The following is a 10735-nucleotide window of genomic DNA, read 5'->3' as shown; positions in this document are numbered from 1 at the left end:
TACCTCCATAAATAGGGCAAGAAGAGGAAGAGGAAAAGGAAGCAGCTCTGAAGACAGCCAATCGAGGTTGGTACATTACACTTCACAGCAAGGATCGGTTGCTTTTACAAGGAGCCTGGTGTTCTCTTTCACAGTATCTTCCTTTACTTTCTTCAGCAAGTGACTTTCAACATATGGTGAAATATGGCTACTGGAATATCGGCTATCTGCACTCCCCAAAGCAGGGTGAATGACATTCCTGCTCCATTTACGGCTATTTCCTGGAAACTGACATGCAATCCTTGAGTTTGCCTTCTACTGGCCAAGGTATACTTCTAAGGCATTATTTGCTATGAACGAGATCCAGATATGTTGTCTGTGTTTGGATGTCTGGATTGATCTAAAGTTTGACTGTATTTAAAACATTTTAATTACATTTGATTTATTTAAATTGCGTGAATATGTGTAGAGGTCAGAAGGCAATTTGTGCGATTCAACTCTCTCCTTCTATGACATGAGTCCTAGGGATGGAACGCAGGTCCTGGTAGCAAGCCTCTTTACCCATTAAGCCATCTTGTCAGTCCCTTGTCTTACAAAACAGGAATAAGGAAGACCAGACACTAGGGAACATTACCTATTTGCTAAATGCTAAATGACACCTTCCTTTGTCTTTGACATTGCAGGTCTGAAACACATTCAAAATCTTCAGATTTGGAAGATGCCCCATTTCTTTTACAAAATCTACATCCCAAGTTTGTAACCTGTGCTTTCGTCCCCTAGTTGGTGTTCTAGGAATTGCATGGGTTCTCATGCCATGCCTGGGTCGTCCATTGGGGGGCGCTGTTTGAGATCTGTGATCCGGTTGGAGGAACACTCATAATGTCCACTGGGAGGCGCTATTTTGGACTTTTAAGGCTATTAGAGAAGGTGCATCCAGAGTGGAGGTCTTTGGGGGCACTGTGGAGTGGGAGAAGTGTAGGACAAGGGGTCCTAGACAGGAAGTTTTGTTCTGGGGACACTGGGTCCTGATTTAGGTTCTTCCAGGGCAAGATGAGAGGGATGGGTTCTGGACAATGTCATCCTAGGTTTGTTCTGCCCAAGACTTGAGGGTGTCTGAAGCAGCCGTTGAGTGACTCCCATGAGTCTAGGTCGTGCCTCTAGAAGAGTGGGGAATCTGAGGCTAGGCAGGGACATTTCCTTTCTCTGTGCATTGTTTTCTATGTTCCTTTACTTAAGGTTGTCCTAAAATTCAAGGGTAGGGGCATGACTCAGTGATAGAGCTCCAGCTTAGAATCTCCCAGTGAGGGGCTGGGGGCGTGGCTCAGTGATAGAGCCCCAGCTTAGAATCGCCCAGTGAGGGGCTGGGGGCGTGGCTCAGTGGTAGAGCCCCTGCCTAGAATCCCCAGTGAGGGGGCTGGGGGCGTGGCTCAGTGGTAGAGCCCCTGCCTAGAGTCCCCTAGTGAGGGGCTGGGGGCGTGGCTCAGTGGTAGAGCACCTGCCTAGAATCCCCCAGTGAGGGGCTGGGGGCGTGGCTCAGTGGTAGAGGATGTTGATTTAGGATGTGAAAAATCCTGAGTTTTTAATCCCTGCCCAGCACAGGGAAAGTCAAGGAAAACAATGTCCTATTACTTTAGGAGAAGCCTTAACCTTGGATTACACTTTTGAAACCCGGATGACTAAGGGGGACTATCTTTTATGTAATGGTGGGAAAATCACTTTGAAATATTTTTATCTTATTTAAAATACTGTATTTTGATATTTATTTACCGTCTGTGTGTGCATGTGTGTGCGTGCGTGTGTGTCTGTTTACAGGTGTGCCATGTTGCATGTGTGGTGGTCAGAGGATAAGTTTTCACAGTGGGTTCTCTCTTTCTACCATGTGGGCTCAGGGGATGGGACATAGGTCATCGGGTCTGACGCATGTTGGGCAAGTGCTTTACCTTTGAGCTGTAACTTCAGTGACTGCAGATATTTGCCACTGTGCCCAGGAGAGGTGAGAGTATCATAACAGAGTTAACAGAAGGAGTTTAACTCAGACTCAGACGGCCCTCAGAGTCTATGAGCAAATCCTTCCCTGCTGTAGCTTCCACTTCTCCATAGCCCAGACCTTCTCTGAAGCTTTATTCTTCTCTGGCTCTGCTGATACCTTTCCTAGCAAGGAAGTAGTATAAATGCTTGTTGGTGGCCACCTGCCCCAGGATTCCCCACTCACCATTGTTGTTGAGCTCTTGGGTTTTCCAAGTGAGTTGGGGAGGAAGGGGAGGGTAGGCAAGTTTGGGTGGTGGAGAGCGGGGCTGTAAGTACTTATTATTATGTACTTATTTATGCTTAAGATCTCACCTCCTTTTACCTTTCTCTCTGTTGCTATGACAAAGCACCCTAAGAAAAAAACAGCTTAATAGAGAAGGGTTTATTTTAGCTCTACCACTTCAAGTTACTATCTGTTGCTGTGGGATTGTCACAGTAGGAGGGCACAGCTTGTCACATCACATCCATGATCGAGAGCAGAGATAAGGGATGCATGTAGTTCACTTGCTTGCCCAGCTAGATTTCTCTACTCTTATGTAGCTCAGGGAATGGTGCTGCTCACAGTGGGCTAAGTCTTTCCACATCAATTGCCTTAAGACAATCCCACAGAGATACTGGACAACTCAGTGTAAGTAATCCCTCACTGAGATTCTTTTCCCAGGTGACCCTAGGTTGTGTCAAGTTGACAGTTAAAGCTAGCTATCATAAAAAGCCATTGGGGTCCTAGAAAAATAAGGAAAGGTACTCAGAAAAATGCAAAGTTATCCCCAATTCTCCCTCCAGAATTGGACATCCTGCACCTGCATCCCTCCCTAAAATGCTGAAGACACTTGTCATCTACAATTTCAACATTGTGACCCTCCCCCCAACCCTTCCCATCAATTAGGCTCAAGAGAACTGGAGAAGTAGAGAGACATATAGACAGAGTCATGGGGGTGTCATAGTTTTTACCAGCTTGACACAAACCGAGACATATCTGGGCGAGAAACTCAGTAGAGGAACTACCTCCATTAGATTGACCCATGGGCATGTCTGTGGAGTATTTTCTTAATCGGTCCAGCCCACTGTGGGTGGTGCCATCTTCGCATGGATAGACCTGGGCTGTATAAGAAAAGCAGTCTGAGGAAGCTAAGACAGCAAGCCAGAAAGTCATGTTCCTCCATGATCCGTGCTTCTGTTTCTGCTTCCAGGTTCCTGCCTTGGTTTCCCTAGACGACGGACTGTAACCTCTAAGCCAAGTAAACCTTTCCTCCCCAGTCGCTGTTGGTCAGTGTTTTCTCACGTTTTCTGTTGTGTTTGGACGTCCATGAGTGTGGGAATGTTGATGTTAGGGACCATCCTTAATTGGATCTACCTTACTCCTTGAGGCAAGGTCGCTCAATCAAACCAGAGCTCACCGATGTGGCTTCTCTTACTAACCGGGCAGCCTACTACATACACTTAGCATTTATCTGGGATCTGAGGTTACGATATATGGCTCTTACACTTGTATGACCAGCGTTTTAATCATAGAGGCATCTCCCCAGCCCTGGGACATATTTTTCTGAAGTCACAGAAGGGGTGGGTAGTTCACTAAACACCCTGGCTTCAAGAACTCATAGTTCTCATATAAAATCCAGAGCCTTGAGGAAACCTAGGAAATAAGCCGTCATAATCTATGCGGTCATAATCTGTGGGTGATGTCTGTGCCTGTTTTGTCTTCCTTCCTGCTCCATTTCCTTGATAACAAAGGCTGACTCCAGCAATGGGCTGAGTAAGAATTAAATGAGATGGTATTTAGTGGCATGTTTGTGTGTGTGTGTGTAGGTTGGTTAGCAAAGGAGACCCCACCCCATGTCCTGACATGGAACTAACCATGGGTTAGGGCCACTCACCAGCCCACCTTGGTATCCCCAACATCACAGAAATGCTAAGCTAGCTCTAGCTGGCCCTAGGATACCAGGCCACACACAAGGCTGACTTTGCAAGCTCCTCCCGTCAAGGCAGGGAAATCTCGGGCAGGTCCTCTCTGTCCCGTGCCTCTCTGTGTGCATACTGGATGTCTCCAGAGCCACAGCCAAAGTCCTTTAAGCAACCTCGGTTTCCGATGTGATTCTCGGTGGTCTGCTGATACTGTAGGCTGGGCTGGGAGTCGCTTTTCAGCTGTTGACCATGGATAGCCTCATGTGGCCTCATTTAGCTGTTCCCAAGCAGACATCCAAGATGCATAGCTAACCTGTAAACAGAGACCTTGTCAGGATGCCCAGAGCCTTTGGGAACTGGGTTCCAGGAGCAGGCAGCAAGCCCAGGATGCACTGGGAGGCCCGAGGCCCGCTCTTCCATCCAGTTTTGAGAGGAATTTTGATTCTTTGTTCTGGAGACACCAGTTTTGAATAGCTCAGGCTATTCTCAAACTTGCCATGTAGTCAAAGATGGCCATGACCTCCTGACCATCCTAACCTCCACTTGGAAAAAGTTCTACGATTAAAGTGTGTACCACTCCGATGATGGAGGCCACGGCCTCCTGTCTGCCTCCCTGTTGTGGTTGCTTAGGCAGTTCTCAGCTCTCTACCATCTTTCTCCACAATCACGTCTACCTCAGCAACACATCTGAGATTTCCATGGCTGTGACCAGGGTTTGGATGTAGTAACCAAAACAATGAGCAAGTGATGTCTAAAATGTCTACTGTGCTCTGCCCAGATTGACCATCTCAAGGTCACTCTGCCCTTGATGTAACTTCGTGCACATTACGGTTCTTATGGGCTGCTCTGCCTTCAGACACTCTGGATCCTTGAGCTTGGACACCAGGAGACTTTGAAAATGCACAAGCCTGCTCCAGTCTGGTTACTAGTAAAAAAGACTTACCCCTCCCCCCTTTAAAAATGTTTTCTTCTCTCCTACATTACAGCCTGACCTCAGTTTCCTGTCTCTCCACTCCTCCTAGTCCCTCCCTCCAAACTCCCCTTTTCCCTAGATCAACTACTCTGTTTCCCTTCCAAAGGGGAAAAAAAAAAACAGGCTCCCAACTTTTAATTGGCTTGTCAGTAATTATCTCCTGTGGATCATTATGCTACCACACCCGGCTTATGTGGCAGTTGGGACAGGACACAGGGCTTTAGACGTGCTAGCGAGTGCTCTGCCAACGAAGCCATATCTCTAGTCCTCATAAGTTTGTGGACTGATTGAGTGAGTGAGTGATTTAGAGACGGGGTCACCTAGACTGGCTGGAATTCACAACCCTTCCCCCCTCAGTCTCCCACGGGCAGGGATTAAAGGTGCGTGCCACCGAACCCAGCTTCGTTTCTTAGTTGATAACTTGTCCTTGTTATTTTGCCTAGGGAAACTTCAGTGTCCTGATGGTTGAGTGTTCCTTTGGTGGCAAAAATCAGGTTTATTTGGGGATGCTTTAAGGGACATTGGGCTAGGCAATGACTAGAGTTCTACTTGCAATTATATTGTTTTTGTAAATACATTTATTTATTTAGTGTGTGTGTGCGTGTGTGTGTGTATACACGAGAGTACCAGAGTGTACGAGGGTATGAATGGAGTTCAGGGGACAACTTTCAGAAGTCAGCTCTCTCCTCATCACGTGGGTCCCAGGGATCAAACTCCTCATGTTCTTAGACCTGGCATAAAGTTCCTGTACCACTTGGTGGCCCATTACATAAATTTATTTCCCTAGTCACATCTATCGACTTCTTAATGTGAAGGATGTCGTTAGAGAGCTCCCTGGCCCCCCCCCCCCCCCCCCCCGTCCTCCCTCCCCCCCGCACGTCCTCTCTTATCGTTAGATTTTATTATCTCTCTAAGTATTTACCTTTGTACTGTTAAATCATTTAGTACAATTATTAATTGACTAGTAACCCAGGTACTATTTTGATGCTGTCAAGGTAGAGCTTCACGTTTACTTATGTTTTTAGCATAGGGAGGGCCACACGTGCGCTGCAGCCTGACTGTATGGAGGTCAGAGGACAACTTTTGAGAGTCTGTTCTCTTTTTCTACCACGTGGGTTCTGGGGATCTGACTCAGGATGTCAGGGTTGGTGGCCAACGCCTTTACCCACTGAGTGAGCCATCTCTCTGCCTCTGTTGTCAAACTGTTTAATGTATACTTTACACACACACACACTACCTCCCCCTGATCCTTGATCCTCTACAGAATCTCTCTGTATGGCTCTGGCTGTCCTGGAACTGACTCTGTAGACCAGGCTGGCCTCAGACTCACAGAGATCCACTTGCCTCTGTCTCCTGAGTGCGGGATTAAAGATGTTTGCTACCACTGGGCTATGTGACGTTCCGGGGGGCGGGGCCCATGTCTTAGTCCTGGGAATGAACTCCAGGGTTTGCAGATTCCACACAAGTGCTGAATCACTAAGGTACATCCAGTTCTTCATTGTCTTTTTCTTTTGGTTCTTGAGAGAAAGCTTTGTAATATAGATCTGATTGGCCTTGCTGACAGCAATCCTCCTGCCTCTGTGCTCTGACTGGTGCAGTGTCACCAACATGGCTTTTTTTTTTTCTTCTTCTGAAATAGAGTCTTATGTATCTCAGGCTGGCCTGGAGCTTGCTGTGTAGCCACGAATGACCTTGAACTGATTCTCCTGACTCCACCTCCCAAGTTCTGTGAGTATAAGAGAACAAGCTTGTCAGGCAGTGGTGGCACGTGCCTTTAATCCAAGCACCTAGGAGGCACAGGCAGGGGGATCTCTGTAAGTCTGAGGCTAGCCTGGTCTACAGAGTGAGTTCTAAGACAACTAGGGCTACACAGAGAAACCCTGTCTGGGGGTGAGGAGAGAGAGAGAGAGAGAGAGAGAGAGAGAGAGAGAGAGAGAGAGAGAGAGAGAGAGAACACTTTTCTTCCTACACAGATTCACAAACAGCAAGTCATTTTTCCCAGAATGCATTGAGGCAGCTCTTCCCTGACACAGTCTGAAATTACCCGTGCCTCACATTCATCAGCAAAACATATACATTAGATCCCGTACACGTCTCAGATGTTTTCTCTTAATTTAAAAGCCATGAGCTGGTAAGATGGTGGCGCAGGTAGAGGTGCTTGCCACCAGTCCTGATGGCCTACCGTCAGTCCTTGGGATCCACAGGACACAGGATAGAAGGAGAAAACTCTCTTCCCACGAGTTACTTTCTAATTCCCACTGTATGCTGTGGGATACGTGCACAACATGCTCACCCCAAAATAGATGAAAATGTGTGTGTGTGTGTGTGTGTGTGTGTGAGAGAGAGAGAGAGAGAGGGGGGGGGTCAGGCCAGGTATTGGGACAGCTCCCTTTAATTAAAGCACTGAGGAGGCAGAGGCAGGCAGATCTCTGACTGTGAGGCCAGCTTGATCTACATTGTGAATTCAAGCCTAGACAGGCTTTGTAATGAGACCCTGTCTTTAAAACAAACAGGGGGCTCTTGAGTTCTGTGATTCTGGGATTTTGATAATTTTATTTAGGTTTTTCAATGTGGTTGACATATGGTTTTCCTTATACTCTTACGACCCTTTTTATTTCTTCAGAATTGTTTAGTGATTTGAGTTTTCTCAACTTAGTCTATCCATATGAATAAAGGTTTGTCAAGTTTGTTGATGCTCCAAAGAACCACATTTTGAGCTTCATGTGGTGGATTACCATTACAGTTTGGTCTCTGTTGCTGTGGTAAATGCTCTGGCTAAAACCAACTTGGGGCAGAAAGGGCTTACACCTATAGATCACAGTTCTGTTGAGGGAAGTCCAGGGCAGGAACCCCAGGTAAGACCCTGGAGGCAGGACCCATGGAGGAAGGCTGCTTGCTGGCTGCTTCTCAGCCTGCTTCACAGGCTTATGTGCAGGGAGCTGTTTACACAGCCCAGGGCCACCTACTTAGAGAATGACGCTGTCCACAGTGGGCTGGGTCAATTAACAACCAAAACAACCCCCACATCATACCCACAGGCCTGTCTGATCGAGGCAACCCCTCAAGTGAAGTTTCCCACTTCCTGGGTGACTCAAGCTTGAGTCAGATTGACAGTAAAAACAGCAGAATGTCTACGTTTACAAAATCACAGCACACGGGAGGTGGAGGTAGGAGGATTAGGAGTCCAGGCTCATCCTCCACTATGTGTACAGAGTTGAAGGCCAGCCTGGGCTATATGGTACTCTGTCTGCAAGACAGCAAACGATTTTTAAAAAGAGACATTTTCATTTTTGTTTCCTTACTGATCTTTCTCATCTCCTTTCTCTTTTCCCACCTTATCTTTTTCTTCTTTCTTCTTTATTTTGAGGCAGAGTATCTCTCTTCCTCTCTCTCAGAGACAGATTCGCTCTGGCCCTCAGAGTCTCAGGCTGTTGTGGAGCCCACTGTGCTGCCTTTGTTTTGTGGTAGGGTTTCCTGTGTAGCTCAGGGTGGCTTGAAACTTACAAACGTCCTGCCTTATCCCCCACAAGTGCTTGGATATAGGCTCATTTGTGTGTCACCATGGTGGCTTCAGCCCTGTGTGTTGGTTAGGTTTATGTCCATATGTAAGCTATGATATAGAGAGATTTCTCTCTCTCATGAGTGTGTGTGTGTGTTACACATATTATCCTGTGTATATACATGTATGTATCTATATATATCCTATATATATTAAATTACATACATGTATATATATCATATATATGATAATATGTATAATATATACGAGAGAGAAATCTCTCTCTCTCTCTCTCTCTCTCTCTCTCTCTCTCACACACACACACACACACACACACACACACACCAGAAGATGTTACAGAGATATTTTGGAAGAGGGAAATTCCATTGAGAAAATGCTCCCAACCGATCGGCCTGCGGGCAAGCCTGTGTGGTGCATTTCCTTGATCCGTGATTGATGTTGGCGGGCATAGCACACAGGGGTGTGGTGCCACCCTGTGTGGGTGGTCCTGGATGCTCTATGAAATCAGGCTGAGCAAAGCCATGGGAATCGAGTCAGTAAGAAGTGATCTCCCGGAACTGCTATCTTGGTTCTTGCCTCCAGGTTCCTGTCCTGACTTCCCTGGGTGATAGACTACAAGCTCTAGGCTGAAACAAACCTCTTTACCAACAAGAGGGTTTTGGTCATGGTGTTTTATCACAGCAATAGAAACCTAAGATACCCCGTGAGCGTGAACATTAACCATGTGCTCTGTTTGCACTAGCAGGAGCCACCCAGTGGCCCTTCTTGGTGTCTCCAGGACAGGGACAGTTGCTCCTGCTGCAGTGTGCACGGTGGGCAGCTATACAATAATTCCTGGCTGCCCACACTCTGGGAGGAAGACACTAAGAAGGAAGAGAACAGCACCAGAGAAAGCTGAGACCCAATCCCCAGTTCAGTTTCTGCTTGACTTTGCAAAAACTCAGGCTGTCCAGGGTTGCCTTTCAAAGTCTCTGTGAAAAAAAAAAACAATTAAGCATCAGAGATGTGTTTGCGTAAGCTTTCTTTGCAACTCATAAATCCATAAACGACGTCATTTCACGGCTTTAACTCACGGAACGCGTCCTTCTGAGAGGATAAGCTCTGTGCTTAACTTTATGAGTTTATTAATCCTTACCAGAATCAGGAACAAGGCCTGATCTCGTATGGCCAGTGACAGCTGGCCTTGGGTGCCCCGGAGTTAAGCACTTGGTTTTGTACTCAGTGTCAGGAAACATGAATAAGACACTACTGTTTGGTTTTTTAAAATTAAGAAATAATGTATTATACTTTAGATGAGATAGTTCTATCTCTCTCATACATGTATACATAGTATCATGTGTATATATATCCTATATATATGATAATACGGTACTATATATGAGAGAAAAATCTTTCTCTGTCTCTGTCTCTCTCTCTCTCACACACACACATACACACATATACACACACATACACACACACACATACACACATATGTACACACACATACACACATATACACATACACATACACATTCACACACACATACACACATATGTACACACACATACACACACATGCACACATACACACACACACCCCAAATTTTAAAAAAAAGAGGATACCCATCCATTAGAGCCTTCTTATTCTGTGCTGGAGTTCTTCCTAATTTTTCCTTCATAAATATATATTTGCTCTGCTATACATAAACACACACACACACACACACACACACACACACACAGAGGGGGGAGAGGACAAGTAGTAAACAAATAAAAAATTCATATACTATAAATGGGTTGTGGTATATGTAGTCATCTGCAAGTATATCTTTACTTTCAACATTGCCTTTTTTCTTTTGAGATAGGATCCCACTATGTAGTCCTGCCTGGCCTGGAACTTTCTACATAGACCAAGCTGTCCTTCTCCCAGGGTTCCATGTGCCTCTGCTCATCGAGTGCTGGGATTAAGGTGTAGGCCACCACACCTGGCCTCTCAATATTGTTTAATGCTTCATTTTAAAAGATATTAAGAAAGCTATTTGTGGTGATGCATGCCTTTAATCCCAGCTTTAGGGGGCAGAGGCAGACAGATTTCTGTGAGTTCAAGGCCAGCCTGGTTTACATAGGGAGTTCTAGGATAGCTAGGATTGCATAGAGAGGCCCTGTCTCAAAACAGACAAAAACAATGTTAAAGGCTAGTAAGGTGGCCCAGCCATTAGAGGTACTTAGCACCAAGGCTGATCCCTGAGAGCCACACATGGCGGTAGAGGGTAACTGACTCTCTCCAGCTCTCCTCTGACCTTCACAGGGTAAACCATGGTATTTGCACCCCAAACATACAAACCAACACA

The sequence above is a fragment of the Grammomys surdaster genome, unplaced genomic scaffold (genome assembly GCF_004785775.1).
Source record: "Grammomys surdaster isolate TR1022 unplaced genomic scaffold, NIH_TR_1.0 316, whole genome shotgun sequence".
Classification (NCBI taxonomy): domain Eukaryota; kingdom Metazoa; phylum Chordata; class Mammalia; order Rodentia; family Muridae; genus Grammomys; species Grammomys surdaster.
Note: the sequence above shows the minus strand (reverse complement) of the source record.